The sequence below is a fragment of the Nematolebias whitei genome, chromosome 7 (assembly GCF_014905685.2).
Source record: "Nematolebias whitei isolate Nwh7 chromosome 7, NemWhi1, whole genome shotgun sequence".
NCBI classification, from domain to species: Eukaryota; Metazoa; Chordata; class Actinopteri; order Cyprinodontiformes; family Rivulidae; genus Nematolebias; species Nematolebias whitei.
This window is the reverse complement of record NC_056504.1, coordinates 17230608-17240289: the sequence shown is the minus strand read 5'-3', so window position 1 is coordinate 17240289 and position 9682 is coordinate 17230608.

The following is a 9682-nucleotide window of genomic DNA, read 5'->3' as shown; positions in this document are numbered from 1 at the left end:
GTTTATACTTATTTTAGAGGTTGGATTATTATAGAGCTCCTTGATATTAGATATTATTAGGTCACTTATTTGAAACTTCTTTAGCACTTTAAACAGGTAGGACCAATCAACTGAGTCAAAAGCCTTTTCAGCATCTAGACTGATAATCATTGCCTTTTCTTTATGTTTTTGTATGTAACTCATTACGTGCAGGGTACGTCTAATATTATCCTGGGTTTGTCTTTTGTTAATGAATCCTGTTTGATCATTATTTATCAGATTTGATATAATATTCTCCATCCTTTTAGACATTATTGAGGTGTAGATGCGATAGTCCACATTGAGTATTGATATTGGTCTGTATGACCCGTACTTTAATCTGTCCTTTTGCTCTTTAGGTATAAGTGATATAATGGCTTCTTTCCAGCTTGGGGGGATCTGTGTCTTTTTGAGTGCCCAGTTGAAAGTTTTTAAAAGTAGCGGAGTGAGGTCCTCTTTAAAAGTTTTATACCATTCAGAGCTGAAACCGTCATTCCCTGGTGATTTGTTATTCTTTAGATTCTTAATTGCATTTTGTATTTCGGTTTTGGTTATTTCAGCACTGAATTTGTTGTTTTCCTCCTCGGTCATTTGTGGGAGATCAAGTGTGTCTAGAAATAAATCAATATCCTTTTCTTCAGCCCTCGTTATTTTAGAAAATAATTTTTTGTAAAATGATTCAAAGGTGGATAGTATATCTTCCTGTTTAGTCTTTATTGTATTACTATGATTGTCTCGAATTTTAAAAATTGTCCTATCTGCTTGTTGTTTCCGAAGTTTCCAGGCTAGTATTTTAGTAAATTTTGCACTGCTCTCATAATACCTATGTTTTGTGAAAAACATCTTTTTTATTGTTTCTTGGGTAGTCAAATCATTAATGTCATTTCTTATCTTTCTAATCTCTTGTAATGTTGATTGGCTTTTATTTTGAGCATGTCTATTTTCAAGCTCTTTTAGTCCTTCTTGCAGCTCTTGCAGTTTTTTCTGTCTTTGATCTTTTTAATTGATGCTATGGCTATAATCTTCCCCCGTAGTACAGCTTTGGCTGCGTCCCAGAGGATAGGTGGAGAAGTTTCACCATTATCATTCTCATCAATGTATCTTGATATTTCTTCTGATATTTTCTTTTTAATTTGTGTATCATTAAGAAAGCTGACATTAAATGTCCATAATGTGTTTCTTTGTTTTTCACCCAAAGCTATTGTCAAATATATAGGGGCATGATCACACTTATGTCTATTGTTCCTATCTCCGCTTCAGTAACTTTAGGTCTGTCTTTATTAAAAATAAATAAATAATCTAGCCTTGTACAGGTCCTTCTCAAAAAATTAGCATATTGTGATAAAGGTCATTATTTTCCATAATGTAATGATAAAAATGAAACTTTCATATATTTCAGATTCATTGCACAACAACTGAAATATTTCAGGTCTTTAATTGTTTTAATACTGATGATTATGGCATACAGCTCATGAAAACCCAAAATGCCTGTCCCAAAAAATTAGCATATTTCATCTCACCAATGAAAGACAAGTGTTTTTAATACAAAAAAACGCCAACCTTCAAATAATCATGTTCAGTTATGCACTCAATACTTGGTCGGGAATCCTTTTGCATGAATGATTGCTTCAATGCGGCGTGGCATGGAGGCAATCAGCCTGTGGCACTGCTGAGGTGTTATGGAGGCCCAGGATGCTTCGATAGCGGCCTTAAGCTCATCCAGAGTGTTGGGTCTTGCGTCTCTCAACTTTCTCTTCACAATATCCCACAGGTTCTGTATGGGGTTCAGGTCAGGAGAGTTGGCAAGCCAATTGAGCACAGTAATACCATGGTCAGTAAACCATTTACCAGTGGTTTTGGCACTGTGAGCAGGTGCCAGGTCGTGCTAAAAAATGAAATCTTCATCTCCATAAAGCTTTTCAGCAGATGGAAGCATGAAGTGCTCCAAAATCTCCTGATAGCTAGCTGCATTGACCCTGCGCTTGATAAAACACAGTGGACCAACACCAGCAGCTGACATGACACCCCAGTGACTGTGGAAACTTGACACTGGACCTCAAGCAATGTGAATTCTGTGTCTCCTCTCTTCCTCCAGACTCTGGGACCTTGATTTCCAAAGCAAATGCAAAATTTACTGTAATCAGAGAACATAACTTTGGACCACTCAGCAGCAGTCCCAGGCGAGATGCTTCTGACGCAGTCTCTTGTTCAAAAGTGGCTTGACCGGGGGAATGCGGCACCTGTAGCCCATTTCCTGCACACGCCTGTGCACGGTGGCATTGGATGTTTCTACTCCAGACTCAGTCCACTGCTTCCGCAGGTCCCCCAAGGTCTGGAATCAGCCCTTCTCCACAATCCTCCTCAGGGTCCGGTCACCTCTTCTCGTTGTGCAGCGTTTTCTGCCACACTTTTCCCTTCCCACAGACTTCCCACTGAGGTGCCTTGATACAGCACTCTGGGAACAGCCTATTCGTTCAGCAATTTCTTTCTGTGTCTTACCCTCTTGCTTGAGGGTGTCAATGATGGCCTTCTGGACAGCAGTCAGGTCGGCAGTCTTACCCATGATTGCGGTTTTGAGTAATGAACAAGGCTGGGAGTTTTTAAAAGCTTCAGGAATCTTTTGCAGGTGTTTAGAGTTACGTCGTTGATTCAGATGGTTAGGTTAATAGCTTGTTTAGAGAACCTTTTCAAAATATGCTAATTTTTTGGGACAGGCATTTTGGGTTTTCATGAGCTGTATGCCATAATCATCAGTATTAAAACAATTAAAGACCTGAAATATTTCAGTTGGTTTGCAATGAATCTGAAATATATGAACGTTTCATTTTTATCATTACATTATGGAAAATAATGACCTTTATCACAATATGCTAATTTTTTGAGAAGGACCTGTATATACCAAGTAGAGGTTAGAGAAGTGGGTATACTGCCTGGTCCTTGGATTCATTTCCCTCCAAATGTCTATTAGTCCAATGTTTTGCATTAGGTTGCTGAATTTTTTATTGATTGTTTTACTGTTAGCTTTCTGTCTAGAGCTATCTAAGGATGGCTGAAGGTGAGTATTAAAGTCTCCCCCGCAGATAAGTGTTCCCTCTGAGTTATTTACAATCAGGTCTATTATTTTAGTAAAAAACAAGACATCACTTCCAGGTGGGGCGTAAACATTGAGTAAAGTATATGTCTCTCCATTTATATTTCCTCTGACTAATATATATCAGCCCTCTTCATCTTTGATTTCAAAACTATGTTCAAAAATCACTTTACTTGATATCAATATTGCCACCCCTCTTTTATGTTTTCCCTTGTATGAGGAGGAGTAGTATGATTTAGTGTATCCATATTTGGTTAGTTTTTGATGCTCTATGTCATTTATATGCGTTTCTTGTAGGTAAATTATGTCTATCTTTTCCCTCTTCATTTTTGTCAGTATCCGTGTTCATTTAATTGGATTTAATATGCCATTAACATTAAAGGATGCCACTTTTAACCTTTCAGATAACATTTTCTTGAGTAATAAGTAGTTTTAATAACATTTTTGCTTCTAAGCTCTCTGGGTAAACTTAACATGTCACAAGAACTGTGAAGAACAAATACAGAACACATCTGAAAATGAGTCCTGGGGTTCCATTGTAAAGGGGGATTGCCCTTTACCTGACCTGGGTTGGGGTCAGAACTTGGAGGGAAGTCCTTAACAGATGGTAATAGAGGAAGGGCCCTCCATGACAACCTAGAGTAAGTGTCCATACCTTTTAAAGGTCGTGGTCCTCCTGATAACTGCTGAAATGTGAGGAAACGGAGAATATGTTTACTCAAAGGTGTTTTCGCTGCTCTTTAATTCTGGGGGCTGTCTTCTGAAAGTCTGCAATCTGGATATAGCGCCAGCTTGTCCGGTGGGCTGCTCCCGCTGGACACTCCTTTCTCTCCCAGCGATGCGCCATGGTTCCCCCTCCAGCAGCTTCCTCAGGTCTTAACGCGGTGGGATCACCTGGACTGCAAATCCTCGATCATTCATGTCCTTTGTAGCTTCGTGGGCAGCCACTTATTGCTACTTGTCCCAACTTTTTTGGGATTTGTTGACACTGTGAAATTTTGAATCAACATATTTTTCCTTTAAAATTTTACGTTTACTCAGATTAAACTTTTGATCTGTCATCTATGTTAAATTACGAATAAAATATTGACATTTGCCATTTCCACATAATTGCATTCAGTTTTTATTCGCAATTTGTTTGGTGTCCCAACTTTTTTGGAATCCGGTTTGTAGTAGGGGAAATACTGCTGCTGTGAGTAAAGGTTTGGCCCGGGCCTTGTGTTGGGAAGGTGTGGACTAAGTTATTCTGAGAACAAAATAATACCATTTTCGTCACACAACTGTCAGTGGGAAACAATTTCTCAGCGTTGGATGGAGTATGCAGGACCCGTTAGTGTGGACATTGTCTTTAAAACTTGGTGCACTTACGCTGCTTTGATTAAGGTTTTTATCCATTCAATCAAACTTAATGCTTGATACATGCTGGTTTCCGTCTGTATTTGAAGTAATTAATTTGTTTCCTGATGCATGCTCAATAATCCAGGTAGAAAAATCTAAAAAAGTTAAATCTGGTCCTCTGGACATTCAGAAAACAAAAACAAAGCAAAACAAACAAACAAAAAAATGTAGAAACGTTTTGTCTTTCATCCGAAAGACTTCCTCAGTCTGAGGTGCTGTATTCAGCTCAGTCTTATAAATAGCACCTTCTCAAAGTGGATCAACCAGTTTGCTGCTGACAACCAAAACCAGCTGATCACATGATCAAGAAGGACCATCAGCCTAACGATGGGTCATTAGCACCCTGATCCATTGTTAGGCTGATGGTCCTTCTTGATCATGTGAGCAGCTGGTTTTGGTTGTCAGCAGCAAACTGGTTGATCCACTCTGAGAAGGTGCTATTTATAAGGCTGAGCTGAATACAGCACCTCAGACTGAGAAAGTCTTTCGGATGAAAGACAAAACGTTTCTACATTTTTTTGTTGTTGTTTTGCTTTGTTTTGTTTTTTGAATGTCCAGAGGACCCGATTTAACTTTTTTAGATAATTAATTTGTTGTTGTTAATGTTTTGGTCAAGTGCACATGAATGATGTTTTCAAGTAATGTGTGCGACTTGCTATCCCCTAACTTATTGGACCACTTCTCACTCACAGCTGTGACCTTCACTGAGGAAGAGAAAGAACAGCTAAGAAAATTCACAAACTGCCCCTACCTGCTGGACAAGACCTCTCGGTACCAAGCATGGCTTATCCTTGTGGACATCCTTCTGGCTTATTCGTATGAAGTGCGCTCTACAGAGGGGGAGCACAATGTGAGTGTGTGGATTTATGTGTGAAGAGACACGATTCTTCCAGAACAGTACTTATCCTTGGATGACAAAACCCTCCGTCTTCACACCCTATACTCCTTCTTCCCCTACCCTTTTTCGTCCATTTTGGTTTAAGCCCTAAAGTTTATCAGGAGATTCCAGAGCTCAGGACATTTTTTGTGTTAGATTGCTATGATACCTGTATAAAAGTGTGAAAAGTAAGTTTTATTGTCATTTGGTTTATAGCTTATGTAAGGGGAAAATTAAAATAACTTACCGGTATTAACTTTTAAATTCTATTTGGCGCATTTTAACATAAAGAGACCCCATAACAATTTTTCAAATGCTTTGTTCTTACTGTATCTTGAAATATTTCTTATGTGCTGTTGAAACAAACATTTTTTTTGTCACATCTTGAAGGTGGAGTCACCGTGGACTATTAGGAAACTCAGTGGAACTCTGTGCTGGCTAGAGGTGAGTCTCTTACTATACACCTGATCAAAAAAACAAGATAAGTATTAGCATTCTGATTTATTTGCACGGTTTTATGCTGTTCATTTTAGGTGGAATAAGAAAATACATGTGTAAATGAAATGGAACATCTACATTTATGAATGAACTGGTGGCACGCAAGATGGCAGCACGACAGCTCAGTGGTTAACACTTTTGCCTCACAGCAAGAAGGTCCTGAGTTCAATCCCCGGTTGGGGATTGAACTCAGGACTCAGGATTGAACCTGGGGTCTTTCTGTGTGGAGTTTGCATGTTCTTCTCGTGCTTGCGTGGGTTTTCTCAAACAGACCAAAAACATTATGTTAGGCTGCCTTCAGGCCCAGGCCTCCCTTGCAAAAGAGATCTGTGATCTCAATGGGATTTGTTTGGTTAAAGAAAGGTTAATAATGTTTTTTACAAATTTACACCTTGAGTTTTGCAGGTGCAAAGCCAGGGATTGTTTATACAACAATGGATTTTTTTTTTTTATCTTTTTTTTTCCTCTGTCCACAAAATTTTACCAAAAAAATACCCACTCGAATACTCTTCCATCCATCCATTATCTTTTACCTGCTTCTTCCATTTTGGGTCACGGGGGGTCGCCAGTGCCCATGTCCAGCAATCACTGTGCGAGGGGTGGGGTATAGCCTGGACAGGTCGCAAGTCCATCAAAAGGCCACATAGAGACAAACAACCATTCACCCTCTCTCTCACACCTAGGGACAATTTAGAGTTACCAATCAGTCTAACATGCATGTTTTTGGTCTGTGGGATGAAACCGGAGTACCTGGAGAAAACCCATGCATGCACGGAGAGAACATGCAAATTCCACCAGGAAAGGCTCCCGGACTGGGATTTGAACCGTCAACCTTCTCGCTGAGAGGCAGCAGCTCTACCAGTTGCGCCACCGTACTGCCTCAAATACTCTTTCATTATATCTATTCATTTGTTTTCTGCCGGTTATTTGTGGTCACGTCAAAGAAAGAAATACCTCTCTCTTTATGGACTCCTTGTGCATATTATGGTAATTTTTTTCCCCTGCTTGTTTCCAGGATCTTTGGGTCATGAGCTATACCTCTTGACCATAGGTGAGGGTTGGGACATTGAAGGAATCATAAATCGAGAGCTTTGCCTTATGACTAGGATATTTCTTAAATATGACTGACTGGAGTAGGGCTGCAACTAACGATTATTTCAATCATCAATTCATCGGCCAATTATTTTTTTTGAGTAATGGGTGAATCAGCAAAAAATAATAATAAAACGTTTTAATTTCCACCCCTTTATTCCAAAATTGAACGTCAGAGTCAGAGATTCTTTATTGTCATTCGCACCACATGTGGTACATGTGGTGGATCGAAATTATGTACACAGGGTCCCAGTTACATCCAACAATAAAATGTATAAGAAAAACAGTAATAACATCTAATATATGAACTAAGAAAAACATCAACTAAATATACACTAAGCACTCATAACATAAAAACATTGAACATCAGCACAAACATGAACATGAGTCTGTGTGAGCAGATGTGCACGCATGAACACATCAACATTGAAACAGATCAGCAGCAACATGATGTGATTTTTCACAGTGATTATTCTAGTTAGAGATTCATGAGTCTAACAGCCTCAGGGTAGAACATTTGACTGACATAGCAATTCACACAAAAAACAGGTTGCTATTTGACTATTATGTTAGTAAAATATTGAATAATAAAAAATAAAAGTTAGTCAAATAGCTTAAAAAAAATAAATGTACACAAAAATATACAAACTGGATTTCAAAAAAGTTGGGACACTAAAGAAATTGTGAATAAAAACTGAATGCAATGATGTGGAGATGGCAAATGTCAATATTTTATTCATAATATAACATAGATGACAGATCAAAAATTTAATCTGAGTAAATGTAACATTTTAAACGAAAAATATGTTGATTCAAAATTTCACAGTGTCAACAAATCCCAAAAAACTTGGGACAAGTAGCAATAACTGGCTGGAAAAAGGAAATTGATCATATAATGAACAGCTGGAAGACCAATTAACACTAATTAGGTCAATTGACAACATGATTGGGTATAAAAAGAGCTTCTTAGAGTGTCAGTGTCTCTCAGAAGCCAAGATGGTAAGAGGATCACCAATTTCACCATTGTTGCGCAGAAAGATAGTGCAGCAATACCAGAATGGTGTTACCCAGCGTAAAATAGCAAAGACTTTTAAGTTATCATCAACCGTGCATAACATCATCAAAAGATTCAGAGAATCTGGAACAATCGCTGTGCATCAGGGTCAAGGCCGTAAAACTCTACTGGATGCTCGTGATCTCCGGGCCCTTAAACGTCACTGCACCTCAAACAGGAATGCCACTGTCAAGGAAATAACAGAATGGGCTCAGGAATACTTCCAGAAAGCATTGTCAGTGAACACAATCCACCGTGACATCTGCCGTTGCCAGCTGAAACTCTACAGTGCAAAGAGGAAGCCATTTCTAAGCAAGCTCCACAAGCTCAGACGTTTGCACTGGGCCAGGGGTCATTTAAAATGGAGTGTGGCAAAATGGAAGACTGTTCTGTGGTCAGATGAGTCACGATTTGAAGTTCTTTATGGAACACTGGGACGCCATGTCATCCGGACCAGAGAGAACAAAGATAGCCCAAGTTGTTATCAACGCTCCGTTCAGAAGCCTGCATCACTGGTATGGGGTTGCATGAGCGCTTGTGGCACAGGCAGCTTGCATGTCTGGAAAAGCACCATTATTGCAGAGAACTATGTTCAGGTTCTAGAACAACATATGCTCCCATTGAGACGTCATCTCTTTCAGGGAAGACCCTGCATTTTTCAACACGATAATGCCAGACCACATTCTGCAGCAATCACAACATCATGGCTATGTAGGAGAAGGATCCAGGTACTGAAATCGCCAGCCTGCAGTCCAGATCTTTCACCTATAGAGAACATTTGGCGTAGCCCTTTAAGGCTGTCGCTGATGGGTTTATCCCGTTATGCGCAAGCATCATACTGAAAAAATTAGTCCATGCCCACCTGCTGTGTGGGCCCCACCCGATCCGTATAAGTTACATTAAGAGCAGGTAATCGGCTCCCAAATAGCTTATTTTTTCTTCAGCTATTCAGGAGCCAGTGAGGCCCGACGCTTAAAGGGCTACGCCTATACTCATAGAATCTGGGGTTACAGTACGTAACCAACGTTCTATGTCGTATAGGCTTCGCCCTTTAAGGCTGTCGCTGATGGGTTAAGGGCGAAGCGGATGTGGTCCTCGCCTCACTGGGTCCATTCGAACACAGTAAGAAGCGGAAGCTTGCCCAAAAAATGTCTTATCACTCAGCTCCCCATGTGCATAACTACGCGTTGCGTAATTATGTGCCATGCACAGACGCATGTTATGTAACCATGCGTTCTGACAAAACATGAACGCCCCGGAAATTTTCAACGGGGAGAATATGTTGAAAGGAAGAGGCGGGGGGGGGGGGCATGAACCAACTGATTCATGGCCGAACAGTATAAACAGATTAATATCAATGAACTGATTATTGATCAAATGAACTGATTGGTAACAATAGTCATGAACTGATTAGTGACAATAGAACCAAAATCACAGACACAACTTGTGACTGATAACAACATCTCACACTGTGAAGCATGCAGACAGATGTGAGCTTAAACAGAGTTCCATGAAAAAAAACCCAACAATATTCATTCTGTTAGAGCACTAAGGACAGAATGTGTCATGGAACGAGCCATCACATCACGTAGGTAAAAGCGAATAAATGAGCAGGGTGTTGACCATGCAGCCGCAGTGCAAATGTCCTGCATTG